The sequence below is a fragment of the Poecilia formosa genome, unplaced genomic scaffold, assembly GCF_000485575.1.
Source record: "Poecilia formosa unplaced genomic scaffold, Poecilia_formosa-5.1.2 Scaffold203, whole genome shotgun sequence".
Taxonomy (NCBI): Eukaryota; Metazoa; Chordata; class Actinopteri; order Cyprinodontiformes; family Poeciliidae; genus Poecilia; species Poecilia formosa.
Genome location: NW_006800142.1, coordinates 743,554 through 763,318, shown reverse-complemented (window position 1 = coordinate 763,318; position 19,765 = coordinate 743,554). Strand labels below are relative to the sequence as shown.

Below are 19,765 nucleotides of genomic sequence, written 5' to 3'. Positions count from 1 at the left end.
CCCTCATGCCTAAAAACTATGCACCTCTTTTCGCCTCTGTGTGGCTTTTGTCCTGTTTTTTTTTTAAAATAAAAAAAACAAATCAAATGGGTTCAAACATAAAAGGGCGTAGCACAATGTACACGTACTGTGCTTTTTTTCCCCCCCCTTCTTTTTTCGTTTTTCATCCGATAGCATCAACCATAAAAGCAGAAGCAGCAGAGTGGGGATCCGTTGCCTTTAAAAAACAAAACAAAAACAACTGGAATCCTTGAAACTAAACACTACAAAGCTCTCGTCTAAGTTAGCTCGCATGAGTTCCCCGTTGCTGCATCATTAAGCCTCTTCTTTTGTTTGGGTGTATTAATAGCTCAAGTGGAGGAAGAGGGAAGAGTGTCCTATATTGTGCTCTCCTCTGGGAGCCGTGCTCTATTAACTGTTGCGCCGCGCTGCTGTTTGCTCCAAAGAAAATACCGTACTCCACTCCGCGTCTCTGTGGGACCAAGCTTCACTTTCTTAGCAGGGGAACAGATCAGTGAATCACATTAAAGGGCCGGTTTGGCTCCAGAGTCTCCTGGGGACAACTCTCCCCTCCTCCCCCTCGCTTTGACGAGCGCCATGTTTGCTGTCCTGCTATGGAAAAAAAATGTGAGAGAGAGAGAGGGATGGGTTACTCTGAATTTGCAAGTTTAATGAAATGTCTCCCTCTTCCTCCATTTTGAAGTTGAAACGTCACACCTGGTGGAACTAATCCTTTTTTCTTTCTTTAATTCAAACACTGTTTGTGTTAGCAGAGACAGAGGTTAGCATGTCTTGTTGCTAAAGTGACTTTTTGGAGCGTTGTTTCTGTGCGTGTTGCGTTTATTTTTATTATTATATATTTTTAGCACCGAATGCACGGCTTCTGTTGTACACCGCTGGGGACAAGTCTGCTTTATTTCTTTGAACAGAGCCGATCACGGCGCTGAAGTGCCCAAACCGATTTTGATGTTTTAAAACGACGCGGCCCTTTAATGAAGCGATTCTCCTGCCAGGAGCACTTGAGGAAAGAACTTGAGGAAAGACTGCAGTAGTATTTCTATTTCTGCCTCAGGAAAAAAAAAAAGAAAAGAAAAAAAGAAAAGGGGCTGGGGAGGGATTTCAGAATGGAAAGAGGCTCATCTTGTGTGTGTATTTATTGATATAGTCTATAATAAGGGAACCACTTTAATCAACCTGAGTATGTTACAGCGTATTTGACTGAAATTTATCGAAATATTCTCAATAAATGTCTGTTCATGTGAGCAGCTTTGCTGTTTTTTTTTTGTACTGAAAGTAATGTAATGTTTATACTCGTTTAACTGACAAGGCGGAGTAGTCCAAATATTTTTTGTTTTTGGTGGCTGTCGATGTACATTAGAGGAAAAAAAAAGTTTAACAGATCTTCTTTTTTTTTTCAGACAACGTTGGCTTAAAATGACTCTTTACGTCATAACTCGATGCAAAAGCAGCCATATGGGAAGTGGTTCCTGGATTCTGACCTCCTCCAGGAGATTATTGTGACATGAATTGTATTTTTTTGTTTTTGAAGGGGGGAGTTTGTCGTTTTGCATGTGCAGTTTAGAAGAATGCGTGGCGTCGTCACCATTTTTTATTTTATCTTTTTTGTCATATTGCATGTGCTGCCGCTTGATTCCGGTTTCTATTTTTCAGTGTCGATGGGTCAAAATGTACTGTAGCAGCAGATCCCTTTGAAGCTGAGCAATTGTGCGATCACAAAAGAAACAAAACCAAGCTTTAAGGCCAAAAGAAGAAAAGTGCTTTCAGTTATTTATTTTTTTATATGTAAGAAACAACCTTATCCCCCTTTTCAGTCGTTTATCTGTCTGTTCCTGTTCAAGGCTGTTGTTCTGTAATATAAACCTCAATAAGAGTACTTTTACCTGATGCAACAATATACTTTGTGCTTATTTGCTTTGTAGAGCACTGTGGAGATCCTCTTTTTTTTCAGGTCACATTGGTTACTTTAACTGACCGAAGGAGGAAAAAACAAAAACAAAACAAAAACAACTTAATTTTCTTCAATAAAAAGCTTTTTACTGGCTGACCACATCTGCATGTTGAATATGCTTTCACCAGTTCTAAGAAATAAAATAGATTTAAAGGCATGCAAGGTTTGTATAAAGAGAGTGGCCTCTAGGTGGCGGTGTTTGTCAATGAATCTGATCAACAGTTACATATTAGCATATGAGCTATCACGTTTTCTGTTTAACATGTCGGAGGTAAATCATTTTAATCCTCTTTAACAGGATTATTTTGATGATGGGTAAATAAATAATGGCTGCTGTGTTCTTTGTAGTAAACGGAAAAGTTTTGTACCCATTTAGTTGTCTAATGAATCCTGTGGAAGAATATATATTTGTGTCTCTGAAGTTGTCACACCTAAAATACAGCTAGTAGATCCATCTACACAATCTTAAAGCATTTAGTAGATGTAGTAGCAAGGATAAATAGTGATAAAAATCATTTTGAACAAGAATATGTAGGTAATGTGTATAGTAAAGATGAATGAAGTCACTCTTAAGTTTTATCCAGTTAAAATATTTTCTCCCGTTCTTTCGAAAAAAAGTTTCTAAAAGTTCACCACTGCTACAAATAAATATGAAAAACTCAAATTATTTTTCTTAAAATGTAATCTGGTCAGCTAAAATCACATAAAACTCACACTTGCATCATTAGTATAATGGGTTTTGTGTGCCTGACCTGCCAGCAGGAGAGGGCGCTCTCTGAGTCTGACCTTTTCCTTAAAGTTGAGAAAAGGCTCCTGTCAAAAAGTCATTGAATGCAACATTTTCTTCAGGAAGGAGAGAACAAAAGACTTTCAGTCTGTGTAATTTTGTCTCACTTTAAGAAAGTAAGTACAGAGCAGTGAAAATGTATTTACTCCTTGAAAGGCGTATTCTGTCCTGCTATTTTTGTCACACCTAAATGTTTCACATCATCAAATAAATGTACATGTCAGACAAAAATGAGCTGAGTTAAGGAAAGAAAAAAAGGTTTCTAAATCAACTCGATGTTGGATCATGAATCACCTGCCATAACCGGGTCAGTTCACCAGCCGCACCAAGGCCTGATTACCGTATCTGTATACAAATGCATGCCACACTTTTCAGATTATCGAAAAAATAAAAAATCTCTCTCTCTCTCTCTCTCTCTCTCTCTCTCTATATATATATATATATATATGTGAGAGCGGGTATATTGTGTTTTCAATTCTATGGATGATTGATATAACCACAAAATATTTGAAAAACAAAGCCGAGTTGTGTATCAGTGGCTTTGAATCCCTCCTCTGTTGGTTTCACCCCACTTGCTGCATATATGCAAGGATACAGATGGTGCACTTAAAGGGCACTTTTCCTCCGGCTAATTTTGCAACATGGATGTTCAGCAGCAGAAGCTCATTACACTGCTTGTGCTCTCTCTCTCTCTCGGTCTCTCTCTGTGCAAGATGTCTTTTCTTTGAAATCTCGTCCCCCCTGCACTAACATGCTATCCATTACTAGACAATGTGTTGTATACTCTGAGTATGTAGATGGGAGATACACTCTGAAAACCCATCACAGAGACTCTAATGAAAGTGATGCATCAAACAAGACGGACAGAGGGGAACGCTTTACCGCTGAGTAGAGAGGATGCACACAGAGGAGATGTGCATCTGGTTGATTTAAACATTCATATGAGTTTGCAAATACGCGAAGGAAGCCACTGATGACAAAACTCTCATTTGAAACGTATGAAAACTGGGGACTCAGAGGGGGGGAATAAGTTGAATCTTTTGACATGGAGAACGATTTAAAGTCTTTTCCCACACAATCACGGGACTCATCAGTCGACTTCAGACTGCAGCGTTTCGCTGTGCTGCGCTCCTCTGTCAGTAAAAGAGTTTTGGATTAACACAAGAGCTTAAAAAAAAAAAAACAGGTTCTGTTGTATATTTTTGATAAACATAAATAAAAATAATGGCAGCTACAAGCGCAGCTGAAAAAAATGAGAAAACTGTGAAAAATGTTTTTCAGAAAGTTAGATAATGAAAAGCCAAATGTGGTGTCTTTGAAAACTATAATACTAAGTGACATCAGCAAAAAGACGACATTTAAAACAGAAATGTTAGGCTTCTAAAAACTTTGCCTATTTATGCTCTCTGAATACTTGGGTCAGTGCTGCTGAGGCGGAAAATTTCTGCATTGCTGACACTGATGGTTCTCCGTAGGTGTAATGGAAACTTCTTGAAGTTCTTCTGCATTGTTCTGTCTGGTCTCTCATCTTCCTTCTCCTCAGCGCAAGTAAGATTCATCCGACTTCAACCTCAGTCCAATCCTTGTGAAGGTCCAGCAACGTACTGACTGGATTTTGATTGGCAATCATTTCAAGGTCGCCCAGTTGCGACCACACTTCTGTTTTTCCCCACTTCCATTCAGCCGTCTACGAATACACTCTGACTTTTTTTTCCCCTTACAATGTTCAAATTTTCCGAGGCAATGAATTTTGCGTTTTCAAAACTCAGTAGTTTACTTTCTGTGCAGTGAATCTGTAGAACACATAAGTTTCACTTTCGGAAATGAGTGACAAAAAATATGGAATTTTTTCCTACCTTTTTTTTTTTCTTGCCCTCTGGATCCCGTTTGAGGCAAACTTGGACAGCTCCACATCTCAAAGCATGCTGGGAAAACCGGCGACTCGAGAGGAAATGCACAACTCAGGTGGGAAAATCAGCCAACAGGACAACGGTGAGTGGACGAGCAGCCAGAGCTACGATAGTTCAGATTAATGCAGCGTGGGAAACGTTTGTGGGGTTTGTAATGATTTTAAATCAGCATAGGTGCTCACATTTTGCACTAAAAAAGGAATGAAAAAGTCATTCTGTTAGGGTCAACCATTCAGCCTGGTTGTGTACATCAGTCATTCATTTGCTGACTCGTTGATGACATTAGGATCCATGATGGTGCTTTGATGTTCGCAGTTAGTCAGCCGCCGGGGGGGAAATGAAAAAAAGACACTCTTCTGTTTTAAGCATGAAAATTACGATCGTTAAATTCGAAACATCAAACTCAATTTCTGACTCTGCTTGCTGATCTACGTCCCTTCAGTCAGTTTCCCCTAATGAAATAAAACCGTTGCTTCTCTGAACAACTGTTTTACTCCCAGGCGTTTCCCCACTCATCCATTAACCCAAATGTGAAGTATTTTAACCCCGAGTGGAATGTTATTACAAATCATTTCCTTTTGCGTCGTCTTCAACGAACGAAAAGTATCCTGTTGGACTCAAACAGGGATAGTTTATCTGCCATAAGTCATGAGAAAATTTCATGCTGCAATAAGATGAGATAAAAGAAAATTAAAAAAAAATAAAAAATACAACTAACTAAATAGGGTTATCCTCATTTGCATTTAAAGAATAAACTGGACAAATATTTTGCAAATGGTTGCATGCAAAACAGAAGGTAGATTTTTCTTTTGTTTGTTTGTTTTATGAAAGATATTCATGCCATCATTTGTTTTTAATACAATGCAGAACCTGGGAAATGATAAAAAGTAGCCAGAAAATGAATCAGAAAAGATGAAGGGAGGGATTTGTTGGTTTTGGTGGTAGCCTTCCTTCCAGTGGGCGGGGCTAGAGGACAGTGGGCGGGGCTTCAGGGCTCCTGTTTACTGGCTGACTTCAGCAGCCTGTCCTCAGTCTGACTGGTCTAATGTGGGCAGCAGGTTAGGGACTGCCAGGCTTGTTTTGGGGATGTTATTATATTGTTGTTTGCTATTTACTATTTATGTGTTTTGTAAAAAAAAAAAAAAACACCTTTATTATACTGACAGGACACTCAAACGAATAAATAATCTTCTAAACCTCAGACTGGCTTCCAGAGATTCTGCAATGACTAAACTTGCTTTGGTAAAACGGTTTGTTTAGCTACATGGTTTAGCTAAATTATTCTCAGTTTGATCAGGAAGCCTCTGATAATGTAAGCACTAAAAGATTTAATGATTTTGTTTTGGTCAGTTCAGAAAGAGAGTCCAGCTGAGACAATGATGGATTGACCAGCTGACACACACACACACACACCTACCCACACGGACTGTTTTCTGGAATATGTGTGTGCAGGACCATGTGAGCCTTGTTCAGTTTGAACAACTCTCATAAACTCTCTCAAATGCTCCCTAAGAGTATTTAGAGTCCAAATTATGAGCAAAAACCCTGAGTTCACCTTTCAGACCAAAAGAGAGAGAGAGAGAGAGAGAGAGAGAGAGAGAGAATGAAGCCATCTTTATGAGTTGAATCTTTTATCAGATGATAATCTAAACATTCATTTTTTATGTTGATTTGTTTTAAATTTTCTTGTTTCTTTACCTTGATCATTTCTTAGTATCCAATATAATCATTCCACTTCCAGTTGAAGGGTTCAGGATAATTCTCCTAACGTATTAGTCTCATTCCTTTAATAAAGTTTGAAATTCTGGGCTTTAAAAAAACACACACACACACACACACTTTACTCAAGGAGACTGATATGATTTTTAATACATATATGGTGCTTCACTCTGCATCAAACTCTCTTCTGCTCACAATAAATAAGTCGGGGCAAATTATTCACAAATCATATACAAAGTTTGTGTTGAGAATAGGAAACCACCGTAAAATTTTAAGGATAAATTTGTTCCATCGTTTTCAGCATCAGCTCATGGTTCGTAAAAAGCCAGCAGGACGTGAATGTATGCCAGCTTGAAATCCTTTAAGCAAGTCCCAACTAAAACGTGTGTGTGTGTGTGTTTCTGACTGGGCTGCACACAGGGCAGGATTTAAGCTGGACTGCTGAAGGATGAAGTGCCTTTGATCCCGGAGAGGAGGGAAAGCATTTCCTTTTGTCGCCCTCCAATTTTTAACCGGCTTGCCCCGGCACATGAGCATGATGGGGCTGTTTCCATTATCCAACTTTCCAACCAACCCCATGCCCCCTTGTGCCCTTCCATCCCCACTTCACCCCCCCACCCCCTCGGACCTCCAACCCCGCCCTGTTCCCAAAGCTCCTGGCATTCCTGGAGGCCACCAGTGAAGCGGCTTTAGAGGAAAGGCCCGCCCGCTCCTGGGTGGCCTCTTGTGCACAAGCAAAGGGGTGGAGACAATGTCTTATTAATTGACTGGGCGTCTTGAGCGGGGCGCAGGAATTCGCGCACTGGGGGAGGGGGGAGACGGAAAAGTGGGATGAGAGACGAGCCAAGAGGGTTTGGATGGAGGCTGAGCAGATAGAGGTACATCGGCCTCAGGAGTTTCAGAACAGTTTTCATTTGATTTGTTCCAATAGAGAAAAAGATGTGGGAGGTTTAGAAATATTGTTTCGAGAACCAGGAGGTGCAGCTACGTGCTTTCTGAGCTGTATGCAGACACATTATAGTTGTCAAGGTTACTATAGTTAACTAAAGCTAAAAAAAGAATGAAAAGTGAAATTGAGAAAACATTTTTGTTAACTGAATTACATAAAAACTGTAATTAATGGGGAAAAACAATAACTAACTGGAACTACGCAGTAAAACATACTGAAAGAATAGACATAAACTTTATATCCATGAATCTGTTTATTAACGCTTTGAACTGATGTGAAAAACATTTTCTTCCCCGGTTTACGTCGGCTGTTGGCAAGTTACGACACACCAGAATCCTCCTGGCAGCATTTATGCTAGTGCGAATAAAAATGGCGACAGCAAAAGTTGGGACAAAATGACAATCAGTTGTTATCCAACAACAATAATCTAAAACATTTTTTCTTTTGAAAATGGTGTCTTCTGTTGAGTATTCATTACTCATAACCAGAATGCAAAAGTTTCATTTCTTGCCTCTCCACCTTTAGCTTCTCCTCATCAGACGACAACACGATTAAAGTGAATATTAATCTGGCCCCAGAGGGTTCTTGACGAGGAATAATTTCTCTCTCGTCGTTCTAGCTCAGCTTTTTGTGCCGCTGATGTGCTCTAATTTGATTAAAATTTGTTTAGCTTAATTTGTTTTGCTTGATGTAAATATCATCACGAGGACTGGACAATAAATCAATAACAAATTATAACTCGATAGACATGTAATCAACATCAGTGGACAATATGTCTGGTAGAATATTCAATAATTTGACTGAACTCTGATCCAGAACTGCACAGCATTCTGGGGGATGTAGGCAGAACAACCTTTTGCTGAAGGCTAAGCTAGCATGGACTAACTCACTCACTGTTTGGTTACCTAGCAACAACCTGCTGAGTAACCTGCACAGCAGCAGTTTAAGGTTTTGCCACATAACAACTTAAAAAAACAAAACAACAGTGTGAAGTGAAACTGTGGATAAAACGAGAAGGTCATGTCATAGTTTGGCAGGATTTAAAAATATTTAAACAAAAATCAAATCAATAATTATTCATGTTGACCATTGCTAAAAAGCTTACATTGTGTCAATATGGTTTTTCAGCCATACTTGTTATAACCTCTGCTTTTCAAGTCAAGGTTAAAGACATTTTCCACAGTATTTTGTCCGTTCATGTCTGAATGCCTTCAGGTGGTCACCGCTCCACAGCAGTTGCTCCATGTAGTGAAAGTTTGATGGTGATGTGTGTGAAGGGGTGGGTTTGGGGAGGCCACCATCTCCCCATGTGGTCTCTCCTCCTCCCAGGTGTCCTCACCCTAATCCAGTTGCATGTGTCCCCCATTAGCGCTAATGGACAGGCCATTGTCCCCTGTCCCAGTCACCTTGAGTCAGTAAAGTCATCTCTGTCATGTTTGGACTGCTTCCCACAGCCGGGGGTCTCCATGACGACTGCGGACACACAAACACCCTCCTCCCACCCACTGACTAGAGTGCCTTTTTTTTTTTTTTAACCACCATTAATTTAGGAACCAGTTCTCCAATGCTGCCCATCATCTGCAAATGCAGTAAATCTCATTCACGGATGAGCTTGTTAGCGCATTTGTTGCTGCAGCAGCAGAGTCGCTGTAACTTTACTTGGTAAAAGTAAAAGATTCAACTCAGTTGAGCTCAATCAAATCAATTCAAAACAACTCAGCTCAATTCAGTTTGTCACAAGCCTGTCGTAATAAGCAATTAATCAATTAATCATGTGAACTCAATAATATAGGTTCTGATAATTAGTATAATTTGAAGGGCAATTTTCATAATCCAATTTTATTTCTGGTGTTTTTATTTCCTTTCATTCGCTGTTTTTGGCTTGTTGTGTTTCATTTTGGATATTTAAAATGTCTTTCAGTTTCTGCTGCTGCTCTCTCAAAGTTCTTTGAGAGAGCAAACTTACAGTTTAATGCCATTATCATTGCGTCAGTGGAAACTGCTCTCAAAGCGACAATATTATTGTTTATCACAATAATTTCTTTGATAATTTATCGTTCGCCACAATTTATTATCGTGACAGGCCAAGTTTGTCACTTTCAGTTCAGTTAAGTTCAGTTAGGTTTGAATAAATACTTTATTGATCCCAAAGGGAATTTACATATTTATTACACATTAATTAGTAATGCTACTACTGATAGAATATTACAGAAGAGAAATTGTGTGTGCTGAGATGAAATGCTGAACAAAGAACAGAGTAAAAAGTGAATCTGGTCATCCTGCGCACTGCATTTTCAAGTCTTCCTGCCACATCCATCACACAGAGACTGATTGAGCTGACCTTGAGGCGTGCCCCGCCGACCCCCAGGCTTCCTGTTCTTTGTCTGCCGCTCACAATGCCGCCGGTATCACACAGAAAGACTAGGGCGGGGCGGCGTGGGGGATCTGAGAACCGACCAGGAGAGCGCTCCCCGAGCGCGGCTGACGCGGTGGGGTGTTGCTGGGTAAGGGGGCAGGAGCAGCGGGGCTCTCTGGGAAGGGAGCTGAGAACCCCCTTTTCAGCGTGGCGTGGTCTTTCCAAATGAGAGAAAAGAGAGAGTGGTGTCCTCTGTCACCCTGCCACACTGGGACCTTTAAAAAAAGCAGCCTCAGTGGTTTCTCAAGAGAGGTGTCTCCTCAAGAGACAGAAAAGAGGAGAAGAATAAGAGGGTGAAGAATTTAATTGTGGCCCTGTGCAAGGACTGGCAGGAGGAGGATGGCCACTCTAGGATTTGTAAAGGACCCAGACAGCCGTCCTTCCTCTCTCTGGCCCTTTTTATTTTTACTCAAGAAGAAATGCCATATGATGCATTTCTGTCAGGGAAAGCCGAAGTCATCCAGGTCGTTTACGTAAGGAAAATATACAAATTCGACGATGTAAGAATATGTGCTTTAGAAAACCAATCCTACCAGGAGGAGAGGCGAATCTGAGTAAACGTACGGATGAAAATGGGTTACCATGTAAGCGTACAGATAAATTTGATGAAATGCAAACAATTGACTTTCCTACGCTTTGCCGACATCATTCACAGTTCCAGTCAAAAGTGTACAGTTTCACTTTTGAGCGGACAGTGACTCGCTGCGGTCAGCTGGAATCCACTGGTCACAAAAATAAACTTTGTAAAGACTCAGAAGATCAGTGGGTGTTACATTTTTTTTTTAGGTCTTGTCGCCTACTTCATGTTGTGAAACTGGTTACTGTGGCTTCACTCTACAAATCCTATAGTGGAAAACAATCCAAAACTTCTTTATCCGCTGCCATTTTTTATTTTTTGCTGTCAGAATTAAGTTTATTGTTGGTTAGTTTGTTGCTTTGTCCCGAGCATGACTTGTTGCTCATTTTTATTGAACATATCCTGTACAGAAACCTCCGGGTTACTCCCCCCAAAGGCTGAATTTATAATGAAATTTAAATTCAGGGATAGAACCATTTTACTGCTTCACTGCATGCAAAGTATATCCTTGTAGTGGTGGAAGGTTTTGTTTGGACTGTAAATAATTTGATTTGAAAAGAAAGTGAAGCTCCTTTCATTTCAAGAGATATTAAAAAGACTCAATATCTTTGAGTCTTTTTTTAGCGCGCTACAAATAATGAATACAAGAAGTGAACCTAAGCAAATAAGCAACAGGTAGTGAAATTGTGAACATTAAGAAAACTCATTAAAGAGCAGGACTATAAACTCCGACATGCTTTTGATCCTTAAGCAAGAAAATTCTGGTGACAAGAGAAAATGTCAAAAAAAAAAAAAAAAGCTAGGAAAACAAACATAACTGGAATAATTCGTGTTACGGGACAAAAGACACACTTCCAAAAATGCAGAACTAATGACGTCTGGAGAAAAAGTAATCATATATTTTGCTTCTCTTTGTGATTGTGCATCGGACGTTTAACTCTCCGCTGGTCTTTACGACTGCATTTTTTCTGGAGACATTTGGAAAATCTCATGCTAGGTTGCTGCGAAAACAATGTTTTTAATTAAACTACAGTCTCCAGTCGCATCGCCGGTGTCAGAAATGCAGAGTAGCGTAACCTGAGGCTGGATTATACAGTGCTTTTAACTTTTCCCTCCCGTTTTTTCCTCACGGATAGACTCTAATGATCCACGTTAAATCCCCCCAAAGTCTCAGAAACAGTTTACCAGCAGCCACCTCTGCCTCCGCTCTCAGATTTTTGTTCTGCTGGCGACGGATTCACGTCTCCGCGCGCCTCTGAGGAAGGCGCGGAGCTTGAGGGCTCACCGGTTACCATGACGATCCATCTTTGCAGGGGTCTGGAACAATCACCTTCTTCCATTGCTTTATTACAAAGACGACATTAACAGGATTTGGCCTTGGCAGCTTGACACATTTTGGACATAGACGACGGGGTGAGTGACAAGCTTGAGGAGTTATAGTAATCAATTCATCTTTTTCATAGCTGCACTACTTACAGGGCAAACGCAAACACCGATCCTCTCTGTGGCCGGGGCTCTTCACACGCAATATCTGCAGCGACCTTTTTGTGCCGCGTTTTCGTGAATAAGGCTCAATAATGATGCATTGATTAAGTGCCCAACCTAAGAAAAATGCTGAATAAGCAACGCGGTGGCCAGCATCACACTCAAGAAACTGTGAAAAATCGGCATCTTAATGATCGCCATTAGTCTTTAAAAAACCTTAAAGAAAAAAAAAAGTATAATTTCCAACACCTGAAAACCAGGAAAGGTTAACCTTGATTCCCTGTGTCTGAGGAAAGAGTATGAGTTTGCTCAACTTTGGTGACTTTTTAAACTCTGGGTAAACGGAGGGTTGTCTTAAGTGGCTTAACCTTAAAGCCAAAATCACTTTCTTGGTTGCACAAAGTTTTACCCCAAACTATAACTTTAAAATGTGTTTGTTTAACATGGGTATGAGGTCCTTGGGGAAAATAACCTTCAGTAAGAGAGGTTCTTTTTGTAAAAAAAAAACAAACAAAAAAAAAACGACCAAAACTGTAACGGTCGCCACAATGGTCGGCTACGAACGTTTCTTTTCATTTAAACGAGAAAACAAGCAAAACGCAGGACAAGGGGAAACGTGTGCGTATATAACCAAGAACAAACTAGCTGGTTTACCACCACGTTTCTGTTTGAAAAGTAGTGAACACTTATCTAATCCGACCCCTTATCTCACGTATTTATAAAATACATCACTACCGACTCAGAAATCACCAGAAATTCGTAATGAAAACCATGTTGTAACATTTATATGTCTGTTTAACGTACTGTGCTAAAGAACCGACAAATAAGCGATGCTACATGAATAAAATGATTACAAGCTAACTCTCATGAGACGAGAAACTCTGGATCCATAATAATAATACTAACTGGATATAAGGTATATGATAGGATTGAATTGGTTATACAGTTCTGTGAATGAACTGGATGTTTTCATGACATTTGTTGTGAATCAACAGGATTTAAATGAACTAAATTGAGGATGCAGGACATTTGAAAAACTCTCGTATTCTTGCCAAAATACAAGAAAAATCTGTAATCTGCGAAGTTTGAAGGGGTAAGACCAGAACAATGCAATGAGAAAAAAACTAAAATCTGGCCTGTCAGCTGCGCCTCATCTCACAGTTCCTCATAAGCACCTGGCCAGAACTCGACCCATTCTGTCCTGAACCAGGCTGAAGGCCTGTGGCTGAGGTTCCCCCCTTTACCCCACCTCCATTAATTAATTCATTTGCAATGCTAATGCATCGGAGACAGCTGTCATCTCACAGCAACCCTGATCTGTCCGAAGCCGAGAGGGAAAGGAGACAGAGAGAGAGACAGAGAGAGAGAGAGAGAGAGATACAGAGAGAGAGAGGCACAAATAAAACTGCTGGGTAAATGGTTTCGGCCCTATTATGGGCTGGCCTTGCATGGGGACCGGTCCTTGAGAGAATGAATTACAATGCAAGTCCCTTTCACAAGAGGGAAGAAGGAAGAGGCTCAACTCTGAAGCAATGTCAACAAAAACAAACGAGGGCAGAAAATTAAAAGTGGAACGAGGGAAAAAACCCAAATTGTTTTTGTTTTTTTTCCCCCAGCTGCTCCATTAAAAGTAGTTCTTTTCAGCATTGCTTCATCTTTTTTTGTTTTTGGTCTACATCATTTAGGACGCAGACATCTTTGTTCTGAAGATCTAATTAGTAAGCTCGTCTTATCAATCTCCTGGCAGCGAGAGAGACCAGCGCTGTTTGCTAAAGTCTTGTACGGCGACAATGTTGTTGTTTTTTTCCTTTCTGAAATGAACTGAAAGGCTCTTGTTGCAACAAGCCTTTCATCTACTCTGGATTTCCTGCTCTTGATCTCAGTGAAAGTTGCAGTTTGTGTTTGAAAGGACCGACTTTCATTTGATTCATGCTGTATTTCATCACCTATCGTATTTGCAGTATTTTTTTCCCCACAGGGTTTAAGCAGAGGGACACAAGAGAAAAAGTTCTTCACATTAAGCATCTCATTTTGTAAGAAAAAGTTCCATTAATTAATACAAATGCTGTCACTTCTACTCCCCTCATATTTACATTTTAGTTACAGTCTTCAGAAATGACTGAATGGTATTATTACTGTCAAATTGTAACCGTAAATCATTTTAAAACTTTAAAGTTAAAGGGGCATTTTAATGTAAAGTCAACTTTTTTGAGCTCTACGTCACGTTAAAATGTCATTCCCTCATCAACACCATATCTGGAGCATTGCCTTGATTCTTTCATGCATGTTTGAGAAATCCTCTAATCTCCCGCGGCAACCATTCATCTGAGCAAAACACCTGGATGGACCTGTGGAGTTCTGCAAAGTTTCAGAAGGAGCGGGAGTTCTTAAAGAGACAGAGGCCCGATTTCTTTTTAGAAAAGTTACACACTGCAGCGTTAAAGAAGGCTGAACAATGAGAAGACTACACAAGTTTCATGAGCTTAAAGTTGATTAATACCGAGAAAGAAATTACACGAATCACAAGAATTTTAGGAAAGAAATGTTTCACTTACAAAATAAATAATTAGACAGACTTAATCTCGCAAATTGAGATTAAATAAAGCAGAGGAGGCACCGTGACCTCTGGAGCAGATTTTTCTTTGAAAGAAATCTTTCACAGTTTCTACTGAGAAATTTTTATTTCGTTTTTATTAAGTTTTTATTTTGCCATGTTAAAATACTGTTACATAATAGATGGTAAAAAGGTGTGGAGGGGAAAAAAAAGAAAGGAGCAGAAATCACTTTGTAATCTGTAATCCACACGGCAACAGTAGAGGTCAGGGAAGACAACAGAAGCCATTACGTTCCCTTCACTGCCTTCACTTTCTCTGCCAATACTGTTTGCCTAAACTGGATTGGAAGAAATGAGGTGGAAAACTCAGAGCGTGTGTGTGTGTGTGTGTGTGTGTGTGTGTGTGTGTGTGTGTGTTAGGGAGGATCCATATCGGTGCGGTGGGTGGGTTTCCAGCAAGAGGAGGGAATCAATTGATTCCTGCTGAGAGAGTAGCAGCAACAGTGTTTCATCTAAGATGTCATCTCTCTCTATCTTCTCCCGTTTTTCACCCCCTTCCCACACACACACACGCACACACACACACACACACACACACACACACACACACACACACACACACACACACACACACACACAGGCCTGTTGATGTCTGGTAGCAGCAGTAATCCCTGTCCTAGGCCGCCCAGATCATTATAGACTCTGATCTGTAGTCCCTGAAAGAAGGAATTAGCGGGGAACACAATCCGGGTGACCTGTGTGACATGAGGACAAAGCCTCAGCTGCTGGGGGTCCACATCCCTTAACCAGCCCATATGGCTCAGACAAAACTGCTACAATGGTCCGCACAAAGGAAACACGGTGGGAGGGATGGTCGGCTCGCTTCTGTGCGTACGTGTACCCACAGGATCTGACGATTTGTCTGTGTTTGTACATTAACATGCTGATGATCGGGGATTATCGGCTGTCAAGCGCAAGGAGCGCCAAGCCAATTATTCCCTTTCCTCTCCTGACATAAATACTGTCTTTGCATGTGATTCGGCAGAACGTGAAGGTGTGCATTTACAAAACAAAAGAGTGTCAGAGTTGTCCCTTGTTTGTTTTTTTCTTCTTCTTCTTCTTCCTTGTACTTAGTGAATACGGGCAAAATTTGAGGATGTATTTGTACTTTTAATCTGGCTTTAGGACAGGTTTCAGCAAAAATAAAGGCATATTTACATATTGTTTTCTATGTTTGCTTTAGGGTTGAGACTTGACCAAAGCAAAGTAGTTCATAAACTCTGCATCCCTGAACTAAACACGGAGAAGTGGAGCATTCCGTTTTTATGCTCCACTAATCTGGAGCAAATTTACAGGAAACTTTAAATCGAGGCTGAAAGCCCTTCTGTTAGAGCTGCCTTCGATTCATAACAACCGGAACATTGATCTACATATGTGATGTGCATTTCATCATGGCATTTGACAAAATGTAAAGTTTATTGCTTATTTCGCGATTGGTGACGGTAATATGTTTTTATGACGTAAAGCACTTTGAATTGCCTCGTTGCTGAAATGTTTTGAGCATTTTTATTCAACTTTTGAGTCCTGAGCATTCATTTCCAACTCCTGCCTCAAATGTTTAGATGGATTTAGGTCTGAGCTCAGCTCTGGTTTCACATTAAAGCCATCCAACACATTTCTTTGTGTTTTTTTTTTCTTTCTTTAGCTCAGTCCATGCTCCTACCAACTCTGACCAGCTTCCACGTTTTGCATGCAGTCTTCCTCTTCTTTTCTCTCATTTTTGCTGTGATCCCTTCATACTTGCCACAATTTCAAAATTGGACTTTTCTCTTCTTCTCTTTCAAAATGAGGTCACTTCTTCCAACTTTTCAGATCAGGACATATTCGTGGAGTGCACATCTAGTTAGCGTATTCTCTACACTTCTTCCTTAGTCCTTACTGGTTGCCCACCGATGTTCTCTATCAAACCTCTTCATAGACCGGCTGGCTGGACTTATACGAAGGACAATTAAATGTCCTCATGAGGATGTAAGTGCGAGATCGTGTGAGTAAAATCCGTCTCCTTTACAGGCTGTTTCCTGCATGTGAGCCCTTCCTCTGCCCTTTCCCTGTGAGCTGATGGCCTTGCTAAGAGCCCCCCTGCTGAGGTCTCCCTCTGCAGCTCTTTGTGTTTTGCGGCAATTGGAAGAGACCTCCTACTTTTAAAACACACACACACACACGCACACACACACACACGAGAGCTCTCTCACTCTGCACTCTGTCCTGTCGCTCTCCCCTCTCCCTCCTCCCGGCGTGCGCACACATACTTTCATTTATATCTCACCAGATCTACTCCTTACGCAAAAGGAAGAGTCGCGAGATCCCTGCTCGACGTTATAAAATGATCTCATTCCTAGAAAATCCAAACACATTTTCTGCACCAAATTTAAAGAATTCTTTAAAATAAACGCGTTCCTTTTGGTGCGACGCTTTCCCAACGTTTTCCTCTGTGTTGTCACGACTACAAAATGTAGCTTAAAAGAAAAATACAAAAGAAAATGAAGGTATGCTCTGTCTCCAGTGAGCTACTACAGCTGTCACAATAACCCCGTTTTTTTAATTTTTTGTTTCTTTTGAAGTAAATGATTCTGTTAAAAGCTTCTAAGTCGTTAGTATGTTGTAGAGTAGATATTTCTCTTGGTATTTTCATTTACTATATTCAGGTTAGTTTGGTTGAAGCTAATGAGGCTAGACCAAAGCAAACTTCTACAAAATTAGAGCAACTTGTTAAAACTGTCACAGTGGCTCATATCAGCGTTACCAATTGAACAGTTACTTGACGTCACGTCTGCATGTGGGTATAATTTACACGGATGCTGGTCGTCATTTACACGGGAAATGCAAGTTATGATTTCAGGTTATTCTGTCTGAAACACACTGAGATTTATCTTTGCAAACAAAAGACATTTGCCATGGAAACATTGTGTTCAATCGTGTATTTATTTTTGTATAAGTACCACTATATATTTCAACATACACAACATATATTCATACATTTTCAAGATGTTTGTTGAACTCCTTAAATGCCAGTCCTAGCAGTCAAAGTCCTTATTTGGCAGATTTTGTTTTGTCCCATTCCACATATGCAAATTTGGAAATATTTTTTCAACTTGCTGGCGTCAAAAAATGGCCATTGACTCTGGACTATTTTCACATTTCATGCAAAGTCATTTAAAAGTTGTTTAATTCCCATCCCGTATGCTTGGCAGATTAAATATTTTCACCTCGTTGGACAACGCATCATGAAAAATCTGAAACGATTTGAAGATCAACGAATGACAAAAAACAAACAAACAAACAAAAAAAAACTGCAATAGCAGTATACTCAGAAAAATGCATTATGAATGGCAGTCAGCGGCATTAAAATAATTACCTAAAGAGGGAAAATACTGGACAAATTCACATTCAACCCCAAAATACTTAAACTGGCACATCAAAAGCTATGCAGAAATAAATCTGGGACAAGTATTGCGTCGCAAAAAAACGAAGCAAACTTGAGGAATTTGACTTTCACTCCTTTTAGGAGGAGGAATTTCACTCGTCTCTGCCTGCTTTGCATTTTTACCTCAAACTATTTCAGGGAAACACATTTTACGACGACTCCAATTTAGAAAAAAAGAGCCGAGGTACTCAGCGCTGATAAATAGTTATAGCATTTCTCTAATGGTCCTCACTGCGGTGAAGTGGGCCACTTTTTGCTCTTAGACCACCCTTCATCAGATATTTAGAATACCAGAAATGATTACACAAAGCTGCTTTCAGGGGCGAGAATATTAACAATGAGTTATGATGAGCAGTGTGGGTTTTTTTTTAAACGTTTGCCCTGAGCCACGTCAGCCCAGCAGTGATGCAGCGGAGGTGCATTTTCTCCGGGGGCCATATTCTCTTTCTCCCCATCCACTCTCTTCTCCACTCTTCACCCTCTCCAATTAGGGAGGCTCCAGCTGTGTACCAGTCAGGATCAGAGGCTGCCTCTATTAGCCAAATCCATTTGTGTAGCGATTGAATCACTCCCCAATCTTCTCTTTTCGTCCCCCAGCCTCCCAAATATGAGCCATGTGTACACCCTCGCTTCACTAGTGCACCAACAACATGCAGGCAAACACCGCAGCCTTTTCTGTGACAGACTGGAGATGAAATAGAAACGGGGAAGACGTCTGTCCTGGGAAAACAGGAGGACAACCGGTCGGCCACCGTACAAATCTAATTAGACTATTTATATTGAGCTGATACTCTCTGGTATAAATTAAAAATTATTTGCTAATGAAACCGGATTCGTCTTTCTGAAGTTTACAGCCTTCAAAAATCCACCTGCCAACTTCACCTGTTTATGTATAAAATTCCTCTCAACATAAAAGACAGTTTTCCTCACAGACTAACAAAATAAAAAAAATAAAAAATCTGGTTAAAGGTGACCTTGTCTTCCCTGTGCTCTCTTGCATTCAACCAATAGGAACACAGAAACATAAAGAAGGGACTTACGGCACAAAGAAACTCTTAGCTTGAGTGGCTTCTTGAATTCCTCCTTGTTCCTGCTATATTTCACCATTTACTCCAGAAGGTGGCACAATTGTGTAGGAACTGGACGAAGGCCAGCCTTGGACCACGGTGCCTTCAGTGCACCGCAGACGGTCTGTAAACCAAGGACTTCATCCTCATGTGGTTGAATAAAACAGAGCAAGCTTGTTTGTTCAGTTTGTGGCAAGAGACTTCTTGACCCCGATAGGGTGATAACAAGTTGGCAAAATGTCACGGCCTGGAGCAAAGAAAAGAAAAAAAAGAAAAAAAAAAGAATCGGCTTCTTTTACAGAATCATATTGTGTGATTCAAACCAAAGAAGGGTAAGTCTTTTGCTAATCCGTTCCCTTTTTTTTTTAAGAGTACTTTCCGGGCTTCCACTTGCTATCGTCGCATTTAGATTCTCTCTTCACACAATATCGGCGCTTTCTTTCTTCTGCTTGACCTTCTTAGGCTCCCGTAGCAGCTGCTATAACACCGGTTTGAAAAATGTCACAGCGGTTTACACAAACGGGAGTAATATAAACTATTTGCGTTGGATGGTTGTTTACATAGAAGCTGATGAATATTTACATGGGACACGGAGCGGGTTGGTGTCCCACCAAAGACCTTCCTCCCTGAAACAGACACCGAAGTGGAACGTATAAAACTATCTAACGACCAAGAGACCAAGACTGTATTTCTGTGTACTGTGGTGAACATTGGATGTTTTAAGCAATTACTTTAGACATTGCTTTTTTGTCAAAGTATCAATGTTAGGAAGAAAAAACACATCCTGGAATGGTTTTGTAGCTCAGGTTGATGGAGAGTTCGAACTAAGCCTTAAAATGTATGCAAAA

General features: G+C 40.4%; 1 long non-coding RNA gene across 1 annotated transcript; it reads right to left on the bottom strand.

The window, feature by feature from the left end:
• Positions 1–17,329: 17,329 nt before the first annotated feature.
• On the bottom strand, positions 17,330–19,527 carry LOC107838037 (uncharacterized). The gene is made up of 2 exons (XR_001664098.1): positions 18,891–19,527; positions 17,330–18,570 (listed from the first exon to the last, which is right to left on the bottom strand). It is a non-coding gene; the product is annotated as an uncharacterized LOC107838037 (long non-coding RNA).
• Between the last annotated feature and the right edge of the window lie 238 nt (positions 19,528–19,765).